The 27,897-nt window shown below is 37.4% G+C and overlaps 1 protein-coding gene across 5 annotated transcripts in view; it reads left to right on the forward strand.

Moving 5' to 3' along the window:
* The window catches only part of ERC2 (ELKS/RAB6-interacting/CAST family member 2), a 585,639-nt gene that overhangs the window by 308,939 nt on the left and 248,803 nt on the right, over window positions 1-27,897 (forward strand). The gene's annotated exons all lie outside the window — the stretch shown is intronic.

Genomic DNA, 27,897 nt, shown 5'->3' on the forward strand with positions numbered 1-27,897 from the left:
TATATCCACAAGCCATAGTGAGGTTATGAATGTTCAGCATGTTTGAATATCAAATAGTAGTGTGCTGTGGTTTTTTTTCTTTTTTTTTTTTTTTTACTGGGCTTTTACATAACAGGGTGATTAGTTCTGTAAAATACAGTTTAGTTTTCCAAGAGCATTCAAATGTATAACAGACATTCTGCCATATTTTCCAGTGTGGAGATTGAATGCAACAACATTTGAGACCATGAACCCCTTCCAGTTCTATGTTTCTAGATGTAGCGCTTCACATTAAAATCCACTGTCTGGGAGTGAAATTCTGTATCATCATCTGGTTGCATACTCAGATCATTGAGTGTGATTTGATCTTATTATCTCTCTGTACATGCATATGTAGTGGCTTAAAAGGGTGAGAATAGACTATCTAACAGGGTAATGATGAATTTAGAATCCTCACCAAAGATTATTTTATCTTATATACTCAGATGTAGCATAGAGAAGTACTGGAAACAGCTATAGCTGTCTCATTTGACAGATCATTTGATCAGTTGACAGATCAACATTACTGTATATTTACTACACCAGCAACCTTTTTCCTACAGTTGGAAAGAAAAGCTTCTCCTATATTTCTTTTTTATTTGAGATAGACTTTGAACCTTATTCTAGGAGTGTTTCTACAGTTTGTAAGTTACTGAGTTTGGGCATTGAGATTTGAATGATAACTAGCTGATCTGGTGTAAATGATACCTTACATACTAGGGAATTTGTATTTAAGGCCACAAAACAAGTCAGAGGTTTGACTTAAAAATTATTCTGAGATCTGACCATGAAAAACTGTGAAAAGAAGTACTGATTTCTGTCAACGACATCAATGTCTCCATAGCCAGTGTTTATAGGCAAGTCTAATTTACATTGCAAAATACCGACTTTGCCTTGCTCTGGCTAATATAATGGGTTTCTGGAAAATTTCCAGTAGGTGGAATTTGACCCTCACATGCTTCAGATAGTACTGTATTTCTCACGTGTTTCTTATGCAAAATGGAGAAATTAACACCACACCTCTCTTCAGGCTTGTGTTGGTGACCTATGTCAGAATCAAGTTCAGGAAATGATACATTATTTATGCATCTGTGTAGTGTTATGTATATTTTAAAACCTTGGTCACTACATACTGATTGCATCACCATGCATTCTACTGCACAGATATAGTAATAAAACCTTGTGAAATATTTGGTGAGATATTTTAATAACTTGGTCTAAATTTCAGTGTTGAGCAGCTTGTAATGTGGTTCAGTAAAAATAATATATTAGAGCTTTATTTTTTCAGTATTATCTTGGAAATCTGTGGTTTGAGTGGTGTGATCACTAGGGAATAGAAGTCATTCCTAGGGTCTTTGATGTAACTGCTATGCTTGGATCTTTCAAGTCATGTGATGAGAATGGGTCTATCAAATGGAAGCAGCATGGCTGAAGAGCCTGAATTTAGAAAGAAAAAACTCTTGTGTGCCATTCAATTGCTATAAAGCATTTACATGCTAAGAACAGTTTATGAAAACCAGTTGACTAAGAATTGTTATTTCTCTGTTACTATGCCTTAAAATGTTAATATTGTGTACTTCAACATTATACTTTCAGTAATGTATGTGTGTATGTGTTGTGGCCCATCCTACACTTGCTGAGCTGCTGGGAAAGTGAAAAGAGGGGATCCCAACTGCTTCTGCCTGTCAGTAGGTGCTTTGCATTTCACAGTTCTTCCTTCAGTCGCTGCAAGAACAGGAGGAAGTGAGGACTGGTTGTCTGTGCTGCTGGCGTGCTGGTACAGCTAATCCTGCCTTCTCTGGCAGAAGCAAAACAGGCAATCTTCTGCTCTCATCAGTTTGCTGCCATACTAGGTGTTAAATTTCCTGTGTCTAAAACTTTTTTTCATTTCCTTGGGCTGTGTCTTCCAATGCTTTTCTTAATGTTGGCCATCGTGTTCACTCAGGGCTGGATGTGTTCTTTCATTGCAGTTTGCTTCTTTAGTGAATTAGTGTGGCTGTCACTGCATGGATCACAGAGGCAAATCCACCTGAAGGCAAATGGCTTGTTTGACTTTACAGATTGAGCCTTAACATATCTGGAGATGTGCAGTTGTAAATAGAAGTTTGACACTACAGCACTCTGATGTGTTCAAGTAAATCCCTAAGGAAACAAAGTGAATGGTGAGGGATGCACAAAAGCAGTCAGACTTGAATGTCTGGCAGCTTTTTCCTTCCCCAGCAAATTAAGATACAGAGTTGCTCTGGTTTGGTCTGGTACAGGAAACAGATACCATTTCACTGCTTCAAGTGACCCTTCCCAAAATGGGCTTGGTAACGTGTCCTTGTATGATTGCTTCTTTCATAAGATTAAGGAAGATGAGGTGGTGGTAGTATCTGGGGCTTTTTTTTTTTTTTTTTGTTCTTGTGAGGTAAATTAATTTTATTCTCTGAAAGTTCCTTAGGGTTTGCCTTCAAAAATGAATCACAAAATTCATTGTTACAGTAAAGCTCACGATATACTTCTGCATCTAATGGAAACATGTTCCTGCCTCACACTTGGGGAGTTTGAGGTTTCCCTATCTTCACAAGATTTGGGGATGTTTTAGTTGTTGTACATAAATGCCACAGTGATTCTTGCAACTATAGCAAATAGTTTGACATTAAGTAGTGGAGGTAACATGACTCTGATGTGCATTTATTCTGCTGAGAGCAGAGTATTTTGATTTGAAGTTTTTCACTGATATGGTTTATTTGTTTTATATGTGTAAGGTGGATACCAACATTAGGTGAGAGCATCAAGTCTTGTTCTTATATGATATCTACTAACATTTTTGACTGGTTAAAAAACTAAACAGACTCTAAAGCTATAGTCACTTAGCCTTGTTATACAAAGGAAATGTTTTGTTTTGTTTTGTTTTGTTTTAAAAAAAACCTCCTCCTCCACAGAGTTGTTTAAAGAGCAAATATCCCTTAAAATGCAAGTTTTTCCTTTTAAAAAATTTGATCAAGTTATGGTAGATGTAGTTATGATGTTGATTGATGTGTATGGCTTCTTATTTCAGAATGATTTTGATTTGACACTTTTGTACCTGGTCACATAAAACTATTTCACATATTTGGCATAAGATACATGTTTACTCTTGTAATATTTAGCCACAAATGCCTGGGTGCAGGGATGGAACACACCAGCTGTCTGCAGGTCTGACTATGCAGCTACATTTGTGAGTGTTTTAGATCTGAACTTATTTAGGCATGTGTTCAAAAGGATACAGGTAATGCAGTATGTAATAGCTAAATTTATTTTATTTCCTACCAACCCAAGGGTACAATACTTTTACCAGGAAGCAAAATATAAACTGAAGTTCTTCTAGTGATGTGAACATTTACAGAATTCAAATGGGGATATTAGAGTTGACTAAATAAATAATCTGACAGAGTAGAATACTTGGTCATTCTTGATATTAAATTTTGGTTTATAAATAATATATAGAGTTAATAAAATGTAACAGTAGTGATCTAAGGATTTAAGTGAGGCAGGATTTGTGGGGAGATGCATGATGTGAGATGTATGATATACTCTGAAAAAAAAGTTTCTGGGAGTACTGTGCATCTGCTAATTAAAAATAAAATTAATTGATATTTCAATAAATACTGAATTAACATCCTAGTAAACCATAGGGACCTGACCGCCTTTTCTTGTTACTGTTTGTAATATCTTCTGTTATGTTTAATAGAAACACCCTCTGTTTATAGGCATTTATAACACATAGTGCTTGTGACTATTGTGTACTTGTTATATTTGTGAATGATGTATTGAGCTGTTAGGGTAACGTATATCCTAAACTTCTCTGGCCAGATGTAATGATTGTATTTTTTGGCTAGCTGTGATAAGCTGGCTGTTGGCTAGCTGTGATAAACTCAGCTGAGAACTGAAGAGCAATTAGACTAGTCAAATTACATTTACTCCAGCCAAGTCTCAATCCCTTTTGCAGAAGTACTGGAAAAGATGTAATACGAAAGCTAGTATAATTGTCCACAGACCTTTCAGGGAGTCATTCATGGCAAACTGAAGCAATCTGTGAAGAGCCGTCCATTTTGTACAGCTCAAGTAGGGGCTGAAGCTCTATCCATTCAGCTGTCCACTTGCTTTCTGATAGGTTTGAAGTAGTTCAGGAGTCTGTAGTTTCTTTGAAGCTTCAGTAGTGTGTAATAGTTCCTAAGGCTTGTAGCATCATGTATATTAGTGAGACTTTTCACTGTCTTTTCAGATAAAAGCCTGGTTCATATCCTAGCATCAGTGCTTGCAGGTCAAGTTTGAGTCTCTGATGGCCCCATCTCACAGCACTCCAGGGCTAGTGCTGTGACGGAGGGTGCCCTGGGGTGCCTGAGGAGGGAATTCACTTTGGTCTCCCTTAGCTATCAGCTATAATTGTGAGTGATGCTTCAGGTGTGGTTTTGGGGGGTTATTTGGATCACTGTAAAATTGGAAACATCAGGGAGCCAGACTTCGGATTAATTCTTGGGAATGAAGAATAGTTGTGAGGTTTTCTGCTTTTTCCTTCCACAAATCAAGGGCAGACCTGTGCAAATCTTGCCAGACATGATGGTCATATATTACATAAAGCATCACAGCAGGAGATCTGGCCCTTGAACACTTTATCATGGAATTTTTTGAGAACGGTGTATCTAACATGCCTTCATTTTTATCTCTTTTTTTTTGTCTGTCTTAAAAAGATATGCCTTTATGAGAAATGCTAAGCTAAGAAATATACAGGCATCATGTAATGAAGTTATGCATAATTCCTCAAGTCTCTTTGAAGGATCTTGAAATGTTATAGATGTGAGATGTTTATTTCCTGAGATGTGTTTTTCAGGATTCTTGTATGGAACGTGTTTGTTCCAGTAACACTGTTACCTCCGTAGAATTGGGAAAGAAAACATTTGCATAACATTGAGAATTTGAGTGGATTTGGTTTTGATTCTGATTTTCAAACCTGCTGTAATAATAACAACAACAACAAAGTCCCTTCTCTAAAGTAAACAGTAAGAATGTGCACGTAATCATATTTCCATATGACCATTATATAGTCTCAAAGGAAACGAAACTTACACTTTTTTCTGATCATACTTTTCATAAATGTAAAGTATCTATTTAGTAAGTGAATCGAATCTTATGGAATCATATCTGTACTAAGTCCAGAAACAGTTCTCTGTGGAAAAGACCAGGGAGAGTCTCCATCCCCTGCTAGATGCAGGAGGAAACATGGTAACAAGTGATGAGGAAAAGGCTGAGGTGCTTGATGCCTTCTTTGTCTCAGTCTTTAATAACAAGACCAGTTGTGCTGAGGGAATCCAGCCTCCTCAGCCAGAAGACAGAGACTGGGAGAACGACCCTTCCGCAATCCAGGAGGAGACAGTCAGTGACCTGCTGCATCACACAGACACTGACAGGTCTATGGGACCGGATGGGATACACCCGAGGGTGCTGAAGAAGCTGGCTGGGGTGCTCGCCAGGCCACTTCCCATCATTTACCAGCAGTCCTGGCTGACCGGGGAGGTCCCGACTGATTGGAAATTGGCCAGTGTGACGCCCATCTATAAGAAGGATCACCAGGATGATCTGGGAACTTACAGGCCTGTCAGCTTGACTTTGGTGCCCGGGAAGCTGATGGACCAGCTCATCCTAAACACCATCATGCAACACATGTGGGACAGCCAGATGCTCAGGCCCAGTCAGCATGGGTTTTTGGAAGGCAGGTCCTGCCTGACAAACCTGATCTCCTTCTACGACAGGGTGACCTGCTTATTGGATGAGGGAAAGGCTGTGGATGTTGTCTACCTTGACTTTAGTATGGCCTCCCACAGCATTCTCCTGTGAAACTGACTGCTTGTGGCCTTGGATGGACACACGCTTCACTGGGTAAAGTACTGGCTGGATGGCCGGGCCCAGAGAGTTGTGAATGGAGTTAAATCCAGCTGGTGGCCGGTCACGAGAGGTGTCCCCCAGGGCTCGGTTTTGGGGCCACTCCTGTTTAACATCTTTATTGATGATCTAGACGAGGGGATTGAGTGCACCCTCAGTCAGTTTGCAGATGACACCCAGTTGGGTGGGAGTGTTGATCTGCTCGAGGGTAGGGAGGCTCTGCAGAGAGACCTGGGCAGGCTGGAGCCATGGGCTGAGGCCAACTGGAGGAGTTTCAATAAGGCCAAGTGCCGGGGGCTGCACTTGGGCCACAACAACCCCCAGCAGTGCTACAGGCTTGGGGAGGAGTGGCTGGAGAGCTGCCAGTCAGAGAGGGACCTGGAGGGGTTGATTGACAGCCGGCTGAACAGGAGCCAGCAGTGTCCTCAGGTGGCCATAAAGGCCAATGGCATCCTGGCTTATGTCATCAATAGTGTGGCCATCAGGGACAGGGAAGGGATCTGACCCCTGTACTCGGCACTGGTGAGGCTGCACCTCGATTCCTGTGTTCAGTTTTGGGCCCCTCACTACAAAAAGGACATTGAATGACTCGAGCGTGTCCAGAGAAGGGCAGCGAAGCTGGGGCAGGGTCTGGAGCACAGGTTGTACGAGGAGTGGCTGAGGGACCTGGGGGTGTTTAGTCTGGAGAAGAGGAGGCTGAGGGGAGACCTCATCGCCCTCTACAGCTACCTGAGAGGAGGCTGCAGAGAGCTGGGGATGAGTCTCTTTAACCAAGTAGTAAGTGATAGGACCAGAGGGAATGGCCTCAAATTGCGCCAGGGAAGGTTTAGACTGGATATTAGGAAGCATTTCTTTCCAGAAGGGGCTACTGGGCTTTGGAATGGGCTGCCCAGGGAGGTGGTGGAGTCCCCATCCCTGGAGGTGTTTAAGAGTCGGGTCAACATAGCGCTGAGGGATCTGGTGTAGTTGGGAACTGTGAGTGTTAGGTTAATCATTGGACTAGATGATCTTCAAGGTCTTTTCCAACCTAGATGATTCTATGATTCTATGAAATCCATGTAGTGAAAAGAGACTTAAATTGGTTTTAAGCAAGACAATGTGTAGTTCTCATTGATTTCAAAGAGCACATGCGGTCAGCTTGATCAATGCTCTAAGCCTGAAATACTGTGAAACAGATTGTGTACACATGTACATTTTCCAGGTGTAAGTATCTTGCTTTTTAAACAGTCTAGCATGTCAGCCGTGGTTTGTCACTGGACATAGTAAGGCAAGGCAAGAATTCCTCATTTTTCAATAGTTCCATACCAGCTGGAAATTTATTCTTAAATAGTGAATAAACTTGCTAGTCTTAAGTAGTGAATAAAACATGATCAGGAGAAAGTCTTCTCAAAAGAGAGAGAAAAACTGGGTAGTTAACATTACTGCTGTTTGATTCTTACCATGTGAATGAATATCTGTGGTATCTTACTAAAAATAGGTCCCAAGAGAGTTCACAGCTAGTCAGTGTAAATCCTTAAACTTGGATTTGTTTCTTTATTTTTCAGTCTGTGCTTCAGCATATAATTTTCGGCTTCATAGTAGAAATACATAATATACGGAAGATATAGCATATTGTCATATGTTATGTCTGTGTCTTTTAAAATAAAATAGAAGTATGGCCTAAACAAGAGGTATACCTAACATTAATTCATTATGATTTTTCTTTTAATGTAGTGTATTTCCTACTGCATTGTCTCAAAAACTTTGAAACTATAATATTAATAAAAAGAGGAAGGGAATGAGATCAATTCTTGCAAGTAGAAATGAACAGAGCAGTGTAATCAGTTCAGAGACAGAGGAAACAGTGATGACTTACGCAGACAGGCATCAGTGTACATAGCTGACATAAGGCAGGAGAGCATTCATTGCATAAACACATAGCTTTGTATTTGTTAGTGCTGAAATACATATGCAGTGAGAAAACTCAACCTTTTAAGAGGTTAAAATCATAAGTTACTGTACTGAAAGTGAATTCTAGTTTAAGCATGCATCTGAAGGTGGGCCTATACCTCTCTGGAAGGCTTTAATCATTCCAAGTGTGAAGGAGATTCTGTATCTCTCTGTCATCAGAGGGCTGGTCATTTGATAGGGGAAAATGGAGGTAAGATTCAGATTTTGCCTTTTATACCTTTCTTCTCTGATTTCCACAATGTGCATGGATGAAACACATATTGTGATCTAGCTCTAATTAGTAGAATTGCTCCCTACCTCTCATTCAGTTGTGGGCCAGAGGATAAGGGGAAATAGGTTCAAACTGTCCTTGATTTTTCTTTCTCAGTATTATGAGCAATCAGAACACACAGATGAGATGTGATGGAGATGGACTTTTGGAAATATGTACAGAGGCAAGAGAAAGGATAAGGTATGGCCTCCAGTGCTGGTGAAGATCTTGCCTCTTGCTAAGATTTCTGCTCTAAGAGACAAGTATTTTGGAAGAAGAGCTGGGGTTTTTTTGCAAATCTATGTAAGAGTCAGCTGCAACAAATCTTTCAGTCTTTGTGTGAGTTAATAAAGAATCATAAGGTTTTGGAATTATCTCAGTGGCAAACTCAGAAGATGGGGTAAGCTACAGCTAGAATTAAGTTGTCCTTTTAAAGCTGCCATGGACTTGTTTGTGGAAAATACAGAATAGAAACTTATTTTTATTATGGTTGTAGTGAGTCAAAAATTTATTTTACCAGAACTTTTCTACAATTAAAGCAGAAGCTTAATGATGCACCTGACATTTAAGATTAAGACTGTGGTGCTCTTGTGTTGTACATGTCCTATTTAATATTGTAGCCCATGCAGAAATATTCTCAAAGTTTCAGACTAAACTGTAATTTGTTTTAATGGATACATTTGTTTAGGCTGTTGCAAAAACTTTTTAACAAGTGAACTGATTCCAGGTGCAAGTGAGTAATATTTGGAATTTTTGGTTAAGTTCTCCATATATAGTCTATTACGTTAATGAACTAACATATGAAGAAATGTAAAAGTCAGTATTTTATAGTAGTTTTCTTATGGCTTGAAAACTAAAATATGTTCTTTTCTGCTTCTGTTTTCAAACTATAGGTTCCTTGGGGACTGTAAAGTTTCATCTTTGAGTGGTTAAGCTGAAGTTTGGTCAATTTATAAGAAAATAGTGTGTATGTACATATCAAATAGTTTTACCCTTATAAAGCAAGAGTTATGTACTAGCAAATGTAGAGAACCCAGCACAGTAGATAGCACAATTGTGTGCATTAGTGATACGTTCATGGGTACTGCCTTTGGCATTTCTCTTCTTCTCTAATTATAGCTGTATTTTGCAAAGACAGATTGTAGCTAATAACTACAACTTCAGAAATGTCCAGCCTTCAGCAAAATCTATAGCTTATTATAAATTTCTCACAGTTCAGGGAACTTTTTTTTCTTGTGGCTATCTAGGAAAAAGGCAGGAATTGCATTTTCTTAAAGTAGTAATTTTCTCATACCTGAACATAAATTGTTAATAGACATTTTGAAAAAGTAGGACTTAGCAAAGTTGTCTTTTCTGTGATGCATTGATAATGAATCTATAAAAACAAAAATATTTGAGCGGAGATTCAGGCAGTGGGTAATAGAAAAACAAAAGTCTGTGATGATGTAGTGCAGTATATTAAAAAGTTACCAGATTAGAAGTGCATACTTACAAAACTCAGACTAATCAATTCAAACACACGTGAGACTGTTGAAGATACAGCCAGTGTACTTATCTTCAGATTTCTAACATAATAGAAATATAAATTCAGATTGTAAACATGGATGGACATTTAGGAATTTTCCTCCTTGGCCTGTGGAAGTTCCGTAAGTTGTGGATAAATTCCATATGTGTTGCTGAAATGTGTATTGAACTCCAGCCAGTAGTTTAAGGTTATGTTGAAGAAAATACTTCTAAAAGGTTTCAGATGAAGAAAACTATTTGAGAGTCTACAGAGGGCAGGAAGGTTGATTGGTGGGTCTGAGGATCAATACCAGAAGTGTTTTTTTTCTTTGGGGATTTACTCTGACATTTGTTTTCATTGTGCAGTGTAATCCCCAGAAGCCCAAACTACTATTGTTATAAAATGTCCCTATAGACCATCTGTGAAAATCTCATTTGAAGATCAGTTTCTACTAGACTCACAGTCTCTCAAACCTTTTTGTAATAATTGGTAGAGTGACTGTGTTGTGTGCCGTGTTGCTCTAATCAGCTATAAAATAAAAAAAAATTTAGTCTGTAAAAAATTATCAGTACCACTGTTGTATGTAGTTGTCATGTTCTTTCTTCTGTCTAGAGTATTACATTATATGAGTATGTATAAAATAACATGAATTTTATTATTGGAACTATTCCAATTTATTAATTTTGGATATTTAGGCAAGTACACAGTATTATAGAACAATAAATAATTACTAATACAACCTTTGCATGATTATAAGGACTTTTAGAGCGTCCCGTAACAGAAAGTTGGAATACTGACTTTCTCATCTTTCTCAATTTCTACATTTAAGTTAGAAACATAATGTTTTTCAGTGTTTAAGTAATGTTGCCCAAGAATAAAACCTGGACATCCTAATTTGCAAACAAAGTTAAATTTGTGTATTCTAATATAATTATTTAGAAATCTGTGAAATGCAATTATTGACAAGTATTTTATGTTTAGATTAAATAAGTTATTTCTACTATGTGCTTTAATAAGTGTTGTTAGTTGAAGAAGGCATATATGGCAAGACACTGGAAGAAAAAGATCCTGTTTGAAAATAACAGAACTGCAACAATAGGAAACAGGAAAAATTTAATGTGATACACCTTTTTTCTCCCCCTCAATATTTATGTAATAACTCACACATGTGGGACTCCTGTAGTCTCCAGGGGGCAATCACATTCAACATGCATCAAAAGAAATAGTTCAGTTAAACCAACTCTCCCTGCCCAGCAATAATTACCACAGGTTTACACTGAGATACAGTTGCAAAAGGTTAGTCAGTAGGGCATCTGCAAATCAAGTCATATGTCAACTCTACATCAATAACCTCATTATAATAGATGTTAGTATTTCAGCACATGACTGTCCAATATAGCATTCCACATATAGTTCATTTTTAACTTTAACATTGACTTATAGCTCATCTAATATTTTACTAACTTATGTATTTAAACACTCTATATTACATAAATTATAATCAATGACAAAACCAATGATTTAGATTGAAATTCTGCAAAGTGTAATTGCAGTAAAATGTCTGACCCTATTTGTGTAGCTGTCTTCAATATAAGATGAATATAGGAGGTTTAACCCTGTAATATAAAAACAGTATAATGGAAATTTGTATTAGCATAGATTTTTCCAGTTTAGGCATTGCTTAAAAATGTTACCTATACTTTTAATTTTCAGTTTTCATAAATTAAAGCTGTTTTCCTACATGTAAACTAGCAAAAAGTAATCATGTTCTAAAAATACAACTGATTAGCTAAATTCTATGCAAACTGTATCTCTGTATACTTTGTTATATTCATAACTTATCCATGGGCTATAGCATTTTTTTGTTGAAAGCATGATAAGCTGGTTGAAAATATAAAAAGGTTTTCAAAAACCTTCTTGTGGTCTGCATCAAGCTCAGATTTCTAGCTAGTTTCATAATTTGCTCTTGTATTTACCTGTTTGTAACCATTGCTAGCTGTTGCTGCTGCTGCTTGTCACTCTCCATAGATCATTTTAAATAGCATGCAAGTCTGGTACTAATACGTCTGCTCAGTAACAAAAGTTCTGTTTGAGGTAAACGTAAGTAAAATTATTTTGGTTGCTTGCTAATAAGCCAGATTTATACCACTTATCTCTCATTACAAGTGTTCTGTAATTGCCTTATACACTATTACTTACAGACTATCTCATGTTACAGACTAGAAAGAGAAGGGAGGTGAAGGTGCTTCTTTACATAATCTTGTCTAGAACACTCCTATCTTGGAAAGTTTTCTTAAAATTATTTATTGTAAATGCATCTTTGCTTTGAGAGGCTTTCAAGAGATAGATTTCATTTGAAGATTTTGGGATCAAATTTCACTGTTATACTTTGTCAATCCCTTTTTAAAAATTGTTTTGTTTTAGTTGGACGGAATTTAGTTAGCAAATTTAGTCATGGTAGAAGAGATGAATTGGGGGAAAATGTGGTGATTTTCAAATCTCAAGGTGAACTATCAGATCTTGGAGTTAAAAAAAAAAAAACAACTTCTAATTTACACAAATATAATGTGATCATATTAAATCCAATAAGAAACAAGTATTGGCCACCTACTGAAATTTGTTGTCACTTAGGATAAAGTTGTATTCAGATATTGATTTCTTAACCATGGAAGTATGAGAGTAAATTGTTGACATTTCAGGTTCCTAGCTGTTCTGCAATACATGCAAGTTAAAACAGTACCCAAAGGCTGCCAGAAAATACTCACTTGTGACTAAAGTTAAAGGGAAAACTAAGTGTTCAATTATGAAACCACACATTTGACAAGGCATACTTTATTTATAGATCTCAAAGTATTTTACAGAATAGAGGTATAAAAAATATATTGAAAGAATAAGGAATGAGGCATAAGGAATAAAGGTTACACACAAGGTGTCCCAGGTGGCTCCATTAAGGAGCACAGACTTAGTCTATCCAGTATTCCTTTTACTGGTCTGAACTGTTCACTGATAAGAATTTGAAGTGGTGTGTTACTCATCATAATAAAATGTTTGCTAATGAATTGATATTGATTGAGGTACTTAGTGCAGATGAATTTGATATAGTTTTTGGTCCAGTGAGCAATTGGAAGATTGGTCTTTAGCATGTGAAAGCCGAGGAAGACTACATACCACAATAACTGTTTTGCAGCAACAAGGCAGTTTTACTAACCTCTCACTTCTCTGTGGATGGTCTATAGTAGCTGCATATGAAGGAAAAGAAAAGAGTACTGCCATTTGTGGTTTAGATTTCTTTTACAATGGATTCAGCTTGCTTTTTTTTTTTTTTTTTTAAACCTGGATGGTTGAGATAATCGACAAACAACACTGGAGCACAGTACATTAAATTTTATAGTAGGCTGTTCTTTCAAGTTACAACTAGGATCCTTACTACCTTAACAAGCATTTCTTTGATCCTCTACTTCTGTTTGTATTTTTCCATTTCTCCTTTCCTTGGGAAACACTCTGTTCAGCTTTCTGCATCTGAAAAAGACTCCTTTCCTAGAAATACCTTGAAGAAAGCCTAACAGTTTATGTATATTGTTGACATCCTAATGTTTTCACTAAAATGTATCAATACAATTGGAGGTTTTTCCGTGACACTTTCATAATTGTCAATAGGGAAAAATGAACTTAATTTAAAATATGAGTTTGATATAGATGTATAAAAATGTTAACTTTGAATCTTAAACACCAAACTATGAACAGAATGCAGAGTTTTCATATTGCCTTCTAAAATGAAATGATTTTTCATATTGCCTTATTCTTTGTATTTCTGTGGATATCTTAGTGACATAAATTAGAAATACTTCTACAAATGCATTTGTTCTTTAGTGCGGTGGAGTTTTATTAAGCAATATTATTCAGTCTCAGCCAGTCATTTCTTTTCACAGTTGCATATTGGCATAAGAAGCACTTTACACCTATTCTTTAGCTGTCACATACCTTTGTCATATTGACAACTACCATTATTTATCCATCTAGAAGCTATGACAAAGATAAAAGCCAGGTGTATGTGAATCCCCCCTCCTCTTTTTTGTTTAAACTTCAAAGGGACATTATAACAATGTGAACAGTGTGTCACATGAGTGCTATAGTCCCTTCATTTTGAAGAAAGAATTTTGTGTTTTCCTGCATATGGGGTGAATTCCTGACTCTAGTGAAGTTAATGGGAATTTTGCCACTGCCTTGTCAGACAAAGATTTCTCACATGAAGAGAAAAATAATTAAAAAAAACTCTGTACAGACAAAAAATAAACGTAGAAGGTCATTGAGAAAGCAGATCTCAAGTACAAATGGAAACAGTCCATTGTCATTCATCATTTACATCTGATCTGTTGATGGGAGTTGTAATTTGTGAGAAAGTCCTTCTGCAGTCAGCTGTAAGGTTTCTCAAGACTGCCTTTTCTGTCTGGGTGTTCTTTTATAAGAACATTTGGCTGCCAAGTCCTAGCAAACATCATTACTTCTCTTAATACAGACATTAGAAAAGACTGCTAGAAGGCTGCTGTCTGGTTCTCTGCTTTCAGCGTAGGCCTTGGTCCTTTATGCGTAGTGGCTTTGTTCACCTTTTTCTTATGAAACTGAACACTAAAATAATAAGTGTTATAAGCAGGATAATAGTATCTTAAACTCCTTCTCTTTTGTATCTTGTCTCTAAATGTGAAATAATCGTATCACATGAATACCAGAAATCTAGCATATAAAACATCACCTAATGGCTTCCTACCTAGAAAACTTCATGGGATACCTGGATCAAGGTATCCTAAATCCATTGTGCTAGGATATAAATTATTAACTATACTTAGCTGCCTGACATAAGCTAACTTGTGTGTTGTTGGTTCTCTAAGGTATTCTATTCCAGTTTTCAAATGCAAATTACATTCTATCCTTACCTAATTGAAATGTGTATAAAGCACCTATTAAATTAAAACATGTATCGATTTGTCTACTAGACAGGTGAAATAATTTATCTCAAATCCTCAAAGTGTTTCTTAAAAGCTAAAAGGGAAAGTTTCACATATTTTTTGTCCTCGTTGATCCCACAAATTGTGATTTCCCTGTTCACTTTGCTGTGGTACTTTGAAAAGCCAGGATGTTATAAAATACATGTGAAGACTTTCGAAGAATATTTATTTCTGCAACTTTCTAGTATGGAATTATTCTGTAATAGTGCTGTCCTGGTCCTAACAAGGGAAGCGGGGACCATACATAAACATTTTGATGCTAATTCTGATCATGGTAATGAGCAAGCTGCAGCTGAATTTGGAGTGGATCCAGGAGGCAGGAAGGGGGACAGGGGTGGGCACAGGGCTAAGCTGAAATGGAGGTACAGGGTCTGTAGGCAGGGGGTGGGGAAGGCCGCAGGTGATGCGACTCGGGGCCTTTAAGGCTGTTGGTGTCCTCAGGGTCCTGACAGCAGCTCCCCCTTCCCATCCTGCCTCCTGAAGGTCTGGGCTCTGAGAGGACTGGCTGTGAAGTCACCTATTTGCCATGGGGTGTCAGTGGGCTGTTTCAGGGGACAGGGAGGTGGCACAAGGGACTTGGAGCTGGGTCAGCATCATGGCAGGGACGTGGCTCGGGGACCTGTGGCTGGTGGCCAGGAGTTGGTGTTTGAGGCTGCCACTGAGAATCTGCCCCCCACCACACGCTGACAGAGAAGTCCCTGAGGATCCTGGGTCAGGGCAGGGGGTCGGCTGCTGTGACATCCGAGGCCAGGGCTCTCAGGAGGAGGGACACAGGCAGGCTCCACGGCGCAGGACTGCGCAGGCCAGGGCTCACAGCCAGGCCGCAGGGCAGGCCCAGCTGCCCCCTCAGGGACCGGCAGCATGAGGCCACCCAGGCATGGGCTGTGCCCTTGCCAGCTGGTCCAGTCCCACAGCATCTCAGTGTGGCAGACAGAGCTGGGTGCTGACAACAGGGTCTAACCACAGTCCCAGGCATGACTAGTGATGAGCTGGGTCCAAGGGCCATCGAGGTTCCCAGTCAGGAGGAGCAGGAGATGGCGGCCAGAGGCCTGGCTGGGGATAACAGGCTGCCATGTGCCCTCCAGGTCCACTCAGTATGAGATACAACAGCCAAGGGCTGACCTCGGTCTGGGGGATGGGGATGGAGACAGGGAAACCTGCAGCATAGTTCTGGCAGAGATATGGTATATTATGTAACCTGTTTCCCTCACTTTACTGACCAAGTTATTTCATAAAGGAAACCTAAAAAAGAGTATGAATCCTTCAGTCTATAAGGTAAAGACTTCTGAGCCTCTGTACATCCTTTTCTCTGTCTCCACTGAATATTTCAGTCAGGCAGTGCCTACAAGAGAAATACCCTGTACCACTGAAGTATATCTCAATTGGAAACATCACTCAAATACAAAGCAAAAGCCTCAAGGTCAAAAAGGGAACATTTTACATAAAAGTAATGCTTTAATTTAAAACAGTTGAATAGTAATAATTCAGTTAAACCATTTTAACTAATTGAAGTATTACTATATGGGATATTTATTTTCCCTGTCTTTTACAATGAAGAGCTTTCAGATTAATATTCCTATCTGAAATTTCTGAGAAAGGAATAAGTAGTTTAAATAGGTCGTCTTTAAATCTGTGTTTGTGTTAGACTGCAATTACAGTAGATTTAGTAAAGGACACAGACATAAATGCCTCTTCATTTAAATCAGCTTTCTTACAGTTCTGAAATATACATCATTAAAGTTCATATATAGGTGCAGCTTTGTCCTCTCATGCTCAGTGGCTGAAGTATGTAATGTTGATTTTAATGCAGTAAACTACTGGTGGGTAGACTCAATTGCATGTGTTGAAAATGACGTACACAGCTACTCTGAAGCATTACGTCATATTTGCTTGTGGTTTTGTTGCACTTTTTCTTTGTAAAAGGAGTCTTATGAGAAATTAGAAAACTGCAGTTTCAAAAATTTTTAAAGATGTGCTTCTCTCTTTCCCTGATTTAATGATACAATTACATATTTATCTTGTCGATATTTTTTCTTGTTCCTGTTTGAGGATTAATGCTGTAATTACTCTGCTTGGTGCACATGTATTAAATTCTCCTTCACAGGTTATACCCCATGTGCAGTGACCATCTGTCCTCTAACCTGGATAATGATATAGCAAGTATAAACCTGTCTGTCTCTTTTAGCAAGGTTCTGAGGAGTCTGGTGTCTCTGATAGGGTGTGTGGGTTTTTTTTGTTGTCCTTTTCTAAAAAAAATAATAATTTTTTCCCCTCACATTTACTGTTTGTAAGACTAATCCTTGGGTAAAGCACATCTGGCCAGATGTTTCATATAGTGATTGAAAGTCATTAAATCAGGCAGAATGTAACTCTAGCATTTGTGCTTTAAAGGAAAGTGTAATCAATAATAAATTCAGTGAGCTAGTAACAAAGGACTTAAATATATTTCAGAATGTTAGGATATTGCAAAATAGCTCAGTATTTTAATGAAAAATTGAGATGTTTAGCACTGAATATGCATTCAGAAGAAAAATATAACTTTTACACTACTTTTTTAATGTAACAATTGCACAAAATCTGAGTAAAACTAGGCCCATAATATGAATACTTGAGCTTATATATACACGCATTTATTTATCTTTAAGAAATTGTGTAGCTTTCTTCCATACATGTAGAAGTTATAAATTGTGGGGAAAAAAGTGGGGGTTTGTGTGTGTTCTGGAAAGAATCAAAAATCTCTCATTGCTCGAAATAATATTTGAAATATGAACAAATGGAATTCTGCTTAAGAGAACATGAATGTTCTGAGGCTTTTAGTCTCAGTCACATTTAGTATCCATATTGCTGTTACATTTTTCCTGCAATCTGAAAATTTTGTTCAATTTTAAAAGTATATAAATCTAAAATTTGACCCAATTTTGATTTTTATTGATTTGTGTTTTATGTATATAAAAGGTTGTATTTGTTCCTCTACACTTTCTCAGTCATGTAGTTTTGTCAAAAACTTCATTAGCATTCACACAAAGCCTTGTCTTTATTGTTCATATCTTTTAAATGATGCAAATATCTTCTTGTTTGTTGGCAGTATCATGTTTTCATATTTGTGTCTTGATTCCCAGTGTTGAATACCTAAGGAATTCTGTTTTGGTGCATCCATAGGTATTAATAGACAACACATTCTCATTCTTCACAAACCACTGCAACATCCTGGACAGATGCCCTATTCAGATAACCTTGCAAGTTCTCTTTTTTTTTCTTGGTGTAAAGGAAGTTTTACAATTCATGATGTAAAGGTGGAAAGCAAGAAAAATGCAGCTTATGTTGTCAAATGTGGGTACAGCTGTGGTGATATTGATTAACTGCTGATACTATACTCTCTGTAGGTGTTTAGTATTTTCAGTCAAATAAAGAAAATTAATATTAGCCTATGCTGATTAAATAATATGAAATTGAAACCTGGTTTAAAAACTGGGTACTGAGAGTAATGCTGTAGCAGCTGACATTTTATCTGGACTCACTATGGACTGAAGCTACAAGAACCAATAAATATATTGTATGTTTGTTGTTTTTTTTTTTAAAAAAAAAGAGTACAAAAATAAGGAAGTTGGTCAAAAATAAAAAAAAGAACAGTCAAAGGAGAGTAAAAGCTTTGCAGGCATCATGAAGGCTATTTCAAGAAAGTTCTGTCGGCTCAGAGGAAATGGATGTGACCTATTGAAAACTACTTTAGGAAGACTGAATGGAAACCAGCATAATTATACAGCAGGCTGAAGGACGCTATCATAAGCAAAAAAGAAAAAAAAATCTTTCAAAAAACTGAAATTTGTCTAGTTGAGAAAAATAGAATCATAAAACTTAAGTAAAATGTAAAAAGCACAAATAGGCAGACCATGAAATGCATGAAGCACATTAAGGAGTAAGTAATGAAATGCATTCAAACTAGTAATTTTCCAATGTGTCAGAAGGCGGAAGCCTGCCAGAGAATCTATAGAGCCAAAGATAATCGAGACATATAAAGAGTGCTTTTAGAAAATAAGGTCATGAGGTCAAAAAAATGAAAGAAATTTCTTTCTCCTGTGTTCATAGAAGAGGAGCTTGGGTAATTTCTGCTTCTCGAACTCCTTTTTATGGGCAAAGTATTGGAAGATTTGTCTCAGAGTGAGGTTACAGTAGGAGAGATTACACACAGTTACCAAAATTAACAATGCCATCATGGTAGCATCAATGGATCAGGGGATCATTACAGTAGAAAGGGACCTCAAAGGGATCATCAGGTTCAGCCTCTTGTTCAAAGCAGGGTTAGCTTGTTATCAGGCCAAGTTGCTGTTAAAACCAAGTAGTTTTCATTCTAAACTTTTTGAAAGTTAGAGGTGAAATATGTGAATTTATAACTCTGGTGTGTAACTTGCTTAAAATTTCCATTTTTACCAAAGGACTGGAAGGTGGCTAATGGGACATCTGTTTCTAAAAAGGGTTCCAGGTAGGTTTTGGATCCGCATTAGACAAATCAAGAGAAACTGTTTTAAAAAAAGTAGAATTAGAGGGCACATGGCTTAGTATGTTGGTAAAGAGGCAAAGTGCTTTTCCTAAAATTAAGTCCTTCCTCATGAGTTCACAAGTCATTATATTTTTCAAAAGTCCCATAAGGATCTGTGTTGTAACTGTTAGGTGTGTTTTTAAAAGGCCTGGAAAAGAGAGTGAACAGTTTATTGAAATTCAGCATCATCTACTCCAAGACCAAGGATTGTTTCTTTGATTGAGCCTCCCTGCAAACTCATAGGAAGCTGGGTAGTTTTTAAAAACAAAACCTGTAAGACTAATTTTTTTTAAAAAAAGACAACTGTCATAGAATAAGAAAGCCATTAAGATATGAATGTATGTAATCATGTTACTAAATGCAGTACTGATGGCAAAAAGCTTAAATGTTACAGGGAAAAGTGTAGTGAAAAAGTATCTGCGGAACCAAAAAGAACATTTCGGCAAACTCAGGCTGATTTATGATGGTAGGAGGAACTCTGTGGGTTTGCATGGTTTTGACCCTAAACCTGCAAAAATATGTTGGATTTGGCAATGTTTCACTTGGAGCTTTTGGCTTCCTTTAAGCCCAGAAGTCAAAGCAACATTTGGGATATGAACCAAAGCCAAAGAAAAGGTTTGGATGAACCGTACATACCATAACAGCCAAGTTTCACACAACTCTAATTATCATAATGGTTTTCCCCTTTCTTTGTTTCTTTACACTTTTTTCCAGAGCTGCTTTTCTATTTCTGAATCTTAATGGATAGGGGTCTCTATATCCATTAAAAGTCTTTTTACTGTATGTGCATAAGAAGATGAAAAATGAGACCTCAAATGTTTCGTCTTTCAGTTTTGCATTACAGAAGATTTGAACAAGGTTGTAGATACCATCTGAAATGATGAGGTGTCTTCATGTCCATTTTGAAAATATTTCATTTTGTCTCTTTGGTGGAAGTGATAGTGTTAGATACTTGGCCTTTGTGTGTTTCAGAATATGAAATGACATAATTAAGACATTCAAAACACTGAACAGTTTAAGAAATGGATATAGTTTGGCTCCTTTCTGTCACATATTAACAAGTATCTCTCAAATTCTGGTAATGTAAATACCACTTTCCATTAAGACAGCCGTGCCTATACAGTAAATGGGGCATTTCTGCATCTCATTTGGATCTCATGAAACCGCGGGATACGATATGTTCAAGCTGCTGGACTGAGAAAGCATCTCAAATCTGTAGTCTTTGTATGCACATCAGACACTGTACATATGGTAAATGATAAACATACCATATGGGATTTGGGAAGTTAAGGCTATCAAATTCCTCTCCCATTATTTTTTCTTACATTGTATGGTCAAATCAAAACCATATTATTCTTCACATTATTAAGGGGTTATGTTTGTGGCCCCATTTATAAGGTTACAAAACTGATCACACTTTGAGCTTTCCTTTGGCCTAAAAATTTTCCTGGTAACACTCAGGTTGTCTTTTTTTTTTTTTTTTTTTTTAAAATAAAGGGTGTGTGTGTGAAGTTTGCAGAAGTTCGGCCAATTTTTGAATTATAGAGTTATGAAAACTTCACATGTAACCTTAGCCAAATATTACAGCTCAAAAGAGACAAGTTTAAGGTTCATTTGAAAACTTAGTTTTCCAGAATTTTATTTTATGTATGGTGAAGGTGTTATCTGGAAAAAATAGTTGCAGTCCTGACAGTATCACAAATATATCTGCAGTTTCATGATAGTTTTATTTTTTATGTTTGCTTTTGTGGACTTGAATAACATTATCCTCAGCTGAACTGTAAAGTGTTCATCTAAAAATTATAAATTTAGTATCCTTCTTCACTTGCTTTCTTATGACAAAATTCTTTTTATCTTACCCCCAAATTGAAATTAGTTATGCTATTGAAGAAATGTGAATTTTCATTAGGTTCATATTTCATCTGCGAACTGTATTATTGAGTAACTGTTTACCTTCAGTTTGTTAAAGACAAAGTGGAAAAGCAGTGACCACAGTAAACTATGGCAAAGGAACCTGTGGGTACTAGGGGAGGAACTTAGAAAACAGAGCTCCTTGAAAATCATAAATTGAGGGGAAGGAGAAAGGGGATAGATTTTGTTAGTCTGAATGCTGCATAACTAGCCTCATCTCTGTTTTGCTACTTGTTTTGAAAGCAAGGACTGTAGATCCTGAGTGCATGGAATATAGCTCTATTATTGTGTCCCCTTCCCATGGTAAGTCAATAGCTGAAAGAGATTAGGGAGAGAGACGCTTCCATGCTACATGCATCCCTGTGATTGAACTCTCTCTGTAGGTTAGTGGGGTTTGTTGTTTTTTTGTTTTTTGTTTTTGTTGGGGGGGGGGGGGGGGGGGGCAGAGGGGACAGGCCCAAGAAAGTTTTTGCTTGGAAGAGTATTTCCTGTGAAGTCTCTCTGTTAGATTTTATAAGTGAAGATTAGTTTTTCAGCAAAAGATCTGTGTGGAATTTTCAAGCAGCAGGGATACAGCTGGGTAATGCTTGTTATATGTGGAATGTATACCTATTTTTTTCCCTGAAGATGCTACAGGTTTTTCTTCTAGACATGTCACACTGATGCCGAAGAATATGTGGAAAAAAATTATATTCCACCCTTATTTTATGTCCTTTTCAGCATCCTCTTCTCCAGAGACAGGCAGCAGAGAGAGGGTTCTACGTGTAGACATTGTAGAGAGGTTGGTGCTGGTCTCTTCTCACAGAAGTGTCACATTAGTGACAGAACAAGAGGGGATGGCTTTAAACTCCAACAGGGGAGGTTCAGACTGGGCATTAGGAAAAAATTTTTCACAGAGCGGTCGGACAGTGGAATAGGCTGCCCACGGATGGGGTGGAGTCACCATCCCTGGATGTGTTTAAGGGTCATTTAGATGAGATGTTGGGGGATATGGTGTAGGGGAGAACTTTGTATAGTAAGGCTGATGGTCTTTTCCAACATGAATGATTTTGTGATTCTGTGTGATGTCTTTCTGTAGATTCATAAACATGTGAAAGGCTTCTGCATTCTTATAGTAGTAACACTTCTGACTGACCCAGTAAATAAATACTTCATCAGTAAGGGCACTCCCTGAAAACTGTATAGGACAGAAGAGTCAAACACTTAATACTGTAGTCTTGGTGGAAGTGGGATAAAAGTTTCTGAAGAGATCTGGAATACTGGAAGTACATGGGAGTTTATATGAAACATCAGGCTACAAAACATACAGGCTTTTAAAATTGGTTAGTTTTTAATTTACAGAAATACCTACTGCAAACAATGAAAATGTCTATTTCTTTGTGAAGGCACTAGTTAGGGCACCAATACAGATATGTAGCTTTTGATAGTGGCCTTAATTCTGTGCACTGTACTTAGCTAAGAAAAGTAGCAGCTGAATAGAAGAATCAAGAATGATGTCAAGAATCAAGATTTCCATGTCATCAATTTATCAGTTGGGATGGGAATGAACCATGCCGGGTGTAAGCTGTCCTCTTTCTCATTTTAGTTATTAGTTAAAGGTACAATATTATGTTAGAAAGGAGATAAAGATACACATTTGTCTATGGGGTGGGTGAGATCATGTATCAGAGCTGACTGGATTCCTTAATCTTACAACCTATGGACCAAAATTGTCTGGATGGGAGCCACAAGACTCACACCTTGGAAAATCAGAAGTAGGGGGATAGAAGTTGGGCTCTTTGGATTGTTTACTAAATAGGAAACAACTCTGTCTCTAGGGGGTCTGTGGGTGAATCTGCTACCCATGGATCTGGCCTATTAGTCAATCTCATAATTTTAGCTGGTTCTTTTCCTTCCCAGCCAGGGTTTCAGATTACCCAGCCATATCCCTACTGCAAAGCTCTGTTATCAGTTGTGTAATGAAACCCTTTCATGGGAACTTTATTTGACCTATCCACTTGACATGAGGCTCAAGAGTCATAGTCTGGAAACCCATTTCACATACATCCAGAATGTGGCTTAGGATAAAAAAGATAAGCAGGTATAAGTCTTTTAAAGACAGCAAAAAACCCCAACTCAAACAAGGAAACTTGTGTAACTGAGGAACTAATCCTGCTCTTAGCAAGCATGAATTTGGACTTGAAGTGTAACTGAGCTAAGTCTGATCCCATTAAAATGATCCCATTAAAATGGAAGGGCATCTCACTGATTTCATTGGTCCTTCAATTATGCAGAACAGAAATAATAGTAAATAAATATTTTAAAATATCTAGAATACATGTTCACAGGAAAAATTTTCTGGTAACAAAACAAGCTGCAGTTAACTGACAGATCTAGAAGGAATGGTAGGCTTAATACAATGTTTGGGTGGAATCTGCACTTGTGGAATTCTTGAGAATTTTTTCATAGTCTTTAAGAAATGTAGGATGAATGTTATAATGAAATTTAGGGGAACAGTGGTTCCCAGAATGACCACAAGACCAACCATTTCTTTCTGCGGGAATGTAAAATTGATACTGGTTGATGGAAGTGAAATTATCAGGCAAAAGCTGAAAATGTGAAAAGGAACTGGAATATAGTGAATGATGTTCTTGGGCTGCAAAAGTAAAATCAGTGCACATGTGAAATGCTGGGGTTTCAACCCCAAGCCCCAAATTGAGGTTGACATGAGGGTCATTCCCACAGCCCTTCACGAAGTGGGGATGAGTTTGCCTTTAGGCTTCCCTCCAGGGTGGGGCCAGCCTGGCAGACAGAGCCATTGGGTAAAGGAGCCCCAGGGGTCCCGCAGTCAGTAACAAAGGTCAGGTGTCCCACTGAGGGATAAAGCTGGGACCCCTTGCAGGCAGGAGCAGTGTCTGTCTGTGAGGTGGATGCCCTGTGCAGAGTTCCCTGTTGGGGAAGGACCTCCCGCCTCCCTGGGACTGGGCTCCAGTCAGGTCTGGCCTTTGTAAACGTGGGCTGTGTAGAGATTCAGTATGTGGCTTCCTTGGTCTGATGTGTTTGGCTTGTTGACTCTGTTCTCTCCTGTCCCTTCTATGGGAGACTGCATTTCACCATTTATTCCACCCATTGTTGGTCGTGCAGTGTCGTTGTTGGGGTCAGTGGGATTGATGTCGATTATGTATAATCTGACTGACTTGTTTGTACCCCCAGTGCTCACCCCTGTACTGACCCTTTTGTGTCAAATACAATTTGGTTATTGGTTCATCTTTATGCTGGCTGTGTCCTTTATGCTAGGCCTAATAATTGGCAAAACAACGTGGTACTGCCATGTCTCAGAACTTTTAGAGCTGTTCAATGCATGAGTAATACTTAAGTAAGGAGGATGTGCTTTCACTCCTGCACAGGTATATAGGGTCAATTGCTCAATTACTTAGGTAGTAGAAGAATAATATATTAAGTTTGAGACCCCTGGTTTACATCCTTTTGCATACCAGCAGTTAGGTCTGTGCTTTCTAAAGCACTGCAGATATATGTACAAGAAAGTTTTAGAATATCTGAGACTGCAGGAAAAAGCTAATATTATTATGCTTGGACCTTTGAAGAGTCTGTGAAAGACACTTATTTTTTTCTAGAGCTGCTCTTTTTCCCCCCACTTTAAAATCTGAACAAAAGCTTTAAACTTTTGTACTTGTAGAATAATTGTTATGTTTTTTTCTGTTTTCCTCCAAACCCCCATGATACAACAACATATTCTGAACATGAAAGCAACTTCGTCACGTAAGTCACTGATTGCTTGTAAAATCCCAGAACAAACTCTAGACATCAAGGCCCATAATCCAGCAGCTGGTGTCTTACTTTCCAAGAAAAGAATCAAAAATGACAGCTCAAATGGCTTTGTTTCATGAGCTTTCTGAACTGAGGTGCAGCATCTTTGGAGATAAATGGTTCCTGAGACTTTCGTATGATCATTAATTTCAGTAAGTAATAATTATGAATGTGATGATATGGTATATATACATTTTAAATTCCAGTGTTGTCAAGGAAAAATGTGCATGCATTAGTGTAAGATACTGTGATTTACAGTAGGGCACTTCTATCCACATAACTGTATACCAGAGGACCAAGAGTAGCTGTCGGTGCTTATCTATCTACTCACAGCTGTATTTAAGCAACTAATACACGTTTCTATAAACAGCTTGATTTATAGACAGAGTTGGCCACTGAGAAGTAAAGTTTTCCTGAAGGGTAGAAGACATGTCATTCTTCTTCAGTTTAGTGGGGCGATCACAAGCTTCCAGCTCCTGTCATGCCTCTTGGTTTTCAGTACTAACGATTTTACTCTCCATACTTGTGAGTCCTTTTCAATTTATAATATATTTTGACATTTCCTAAATATTTATTTTATTTTCATGAAACAGAGAAGTGCTTTTAGTAGTTTTATTCTAGATACTATCATTAACTCTTTGATAGACTTTCTTGATTTTAAGTAGAAACGTAGAGGAATTTGACTTACATTTCTTTTTCTGTTTTGGAATCCCTAACCAATTAAGAACTGTATGGGTCTCACCAAGAGTGATTTCTTCACTCTATGCAAAAGAATGACAGAGAATTTTCTTCCATATCTGAATCTTTCTGCATTTCTGCAAGCACTTTTCACCCTGAGGTTGTTTTGGTGTGTGTTTTTTTTTTTTTAAATATGGTTCTATGTAAGGTTATTACATTACATTACTAATGCTCTGAGGATGAATTAGTGTAACTTGTATGACGTATCTGAGTGATTTTTAGATATTTCCCCAGAATGAATATTCGACTGTGAGCCATGAACAGCAGTAGCTTTAATTAACATGTCTGCAGCTTTTGTAATTTGTACCTGCAGCTTGGGAACTAGTTCTGTAGTTCTGTAATTCTGTGTCACAGCTACCCTCTCTGGGTATTATTATAGTAATTATGCCTTCCTGGTGAATTGAGAATGAGTTGGTGGCAGCACCATTTTCAGAGAAGGAATCATCAGCCTTGATGCCATTCCTGTCCTTTCATACATTTAAAATGCATTAATCTTTGCAACACAAGAAATGACACACTGCATCAGATAAGAGATGCTTCTACTTAATTTTTTTGTCCTGGTCAGCACAAAAAATCTTGAACCAGAATAATACAAGAATTAGGGCATGAAAAAATAAAAATAGACAGACTATCTCTTCCTTAGTATACTGTCCCAGGTTCTACTCGTTGGTGGCTTTAGGGACCTTCTGAGCTGCAAATAGCATATATATTGTAATATTTAGAAGCTATAGAACTTATAATCAATAAAGTGTTTAAAACTTTTTGGCACTCATTTTGGGGTTGAGAATTACCCCAGATCTTTGAGCTGTGCAACTTAAAATGTCATATTAATAGTTTTCCCTTTTATGTGGTTTTTAAGCCTGTTGCCTGGTAATGTCCTTAGGTGCCCATAATTCTTCAGCTGTGAGAAATAGTGAACAATAGTTCCCATTTCACCTTCTCTATAGCATTTATGGTATCTGGCTTCTTTTTCAATAGTGCATTTTCCAGCAGAAAAATTCTGCTTAAAAGTCTGCCTTTTTTCATTGCAGATAGTTTTAGGTTGTTTGTCTTTCTTAACTGGGAGAGTAGGTTCTTTTCAAATGATTTTTGGCAGGTCTGGAATATTTTGTCTAGCAATTCTTTTGTGCATTTTATGCTAGAAAATAAGAGAAACAGTTTTTATATATATATTTTAAACTAAAATATCATAGAAAACAGAACTGGAAGGGATGTGAAGGTATCTTCTACTGCATCTATAGTACTAAGTGAGTATCAATTACACCACTTCTTTCTGAGAGAAGTTTGTCTAGCTTGTTCTTAGTGACCTTTGTAATAACCTTCTTCATGATTCATTGTCCACTGGTATTAAAAGATTTCTCTAATATGTTAACTTAGTCTCTTTTTCTTTAATTTTGGGCAGTTATTTCTTGCCTTATCCACATTGGACATAGTAAACTGATTTTTTTTTTTTTCCCTTCTCCTCTGTGATGGCTTGAATCTGAAAATGCATATCATGTTCCTTACTTTTCTCTTTGTGAATTTGATAGACCCTACTACTTTCAATCTTATCATAGAGGTTATGTTTTCTAGTTTTCTTATTGTCCTTGTTGCTTTTCTTTGTGGTCTTTCCAGTTTGTTCACATCTAAAATTGTTCACATTAAAATTGAATCCAGTTCTCCTGCTGAGATCTGGCCAGTGCCAAAGAAAACAGAAGGATTACTACTATATATACATCTTTCTATAGTGTGTTTTTTGCAAAAACATGACACTGTTGACTTGTCACCTTAGTGTCTTGATCCTTTTTTTTTTTAGTAGAAAATAACAACTTGTTAATCAGTTATTTCTCTTCCTGGATTTGTGGAGTTGATTAATTCCGCTGAAGTGTATGACCTTGCTTTTCTCCTTATTACATATCATCATTTTTTTCCAATTCAGTTCTCAAGTTTGCCAAGATATCTTAGTTACATTTTTGTTTTTCATACTAATGCCATTTGCAAATTTGTAGTCTTAGTATTTGGGATTATTAATTAAAAAATTGAGTATCATATGGCCCTGCAAAATCCCATTTTTTTAAACATCCTTCTGGTTTAACAGCAAATTGTTGGTGGCTTGCTACAGTTTCCCAACCAGTTTGGCATCCCTGTTATGTTACTTTCATTTGGATCATATTTTTCTTTAGCTTGCTTATGTGGCTATCTTGAGATTTGTTACCAAATATGACTGCTACTCTTGTCCTTCATCAAAACCAATTACTCTGCCATATGAAAAAATTTGATTTGTTTGACATAACTT

Source organism: Athene noctua, chromosome 10 (genome assembly GCF_965140245.1).
Source record: "Athene noctua chromosome 10, bAthNoc1.hap1.1, whole genome shotgun sequence".
In the NCBI taxonomy this organism is placed as follows: Eukaryota; Metazoa; Chordata; class Aves; order Strigiformes; family Strigidae; genus Athene; species Athene noctua.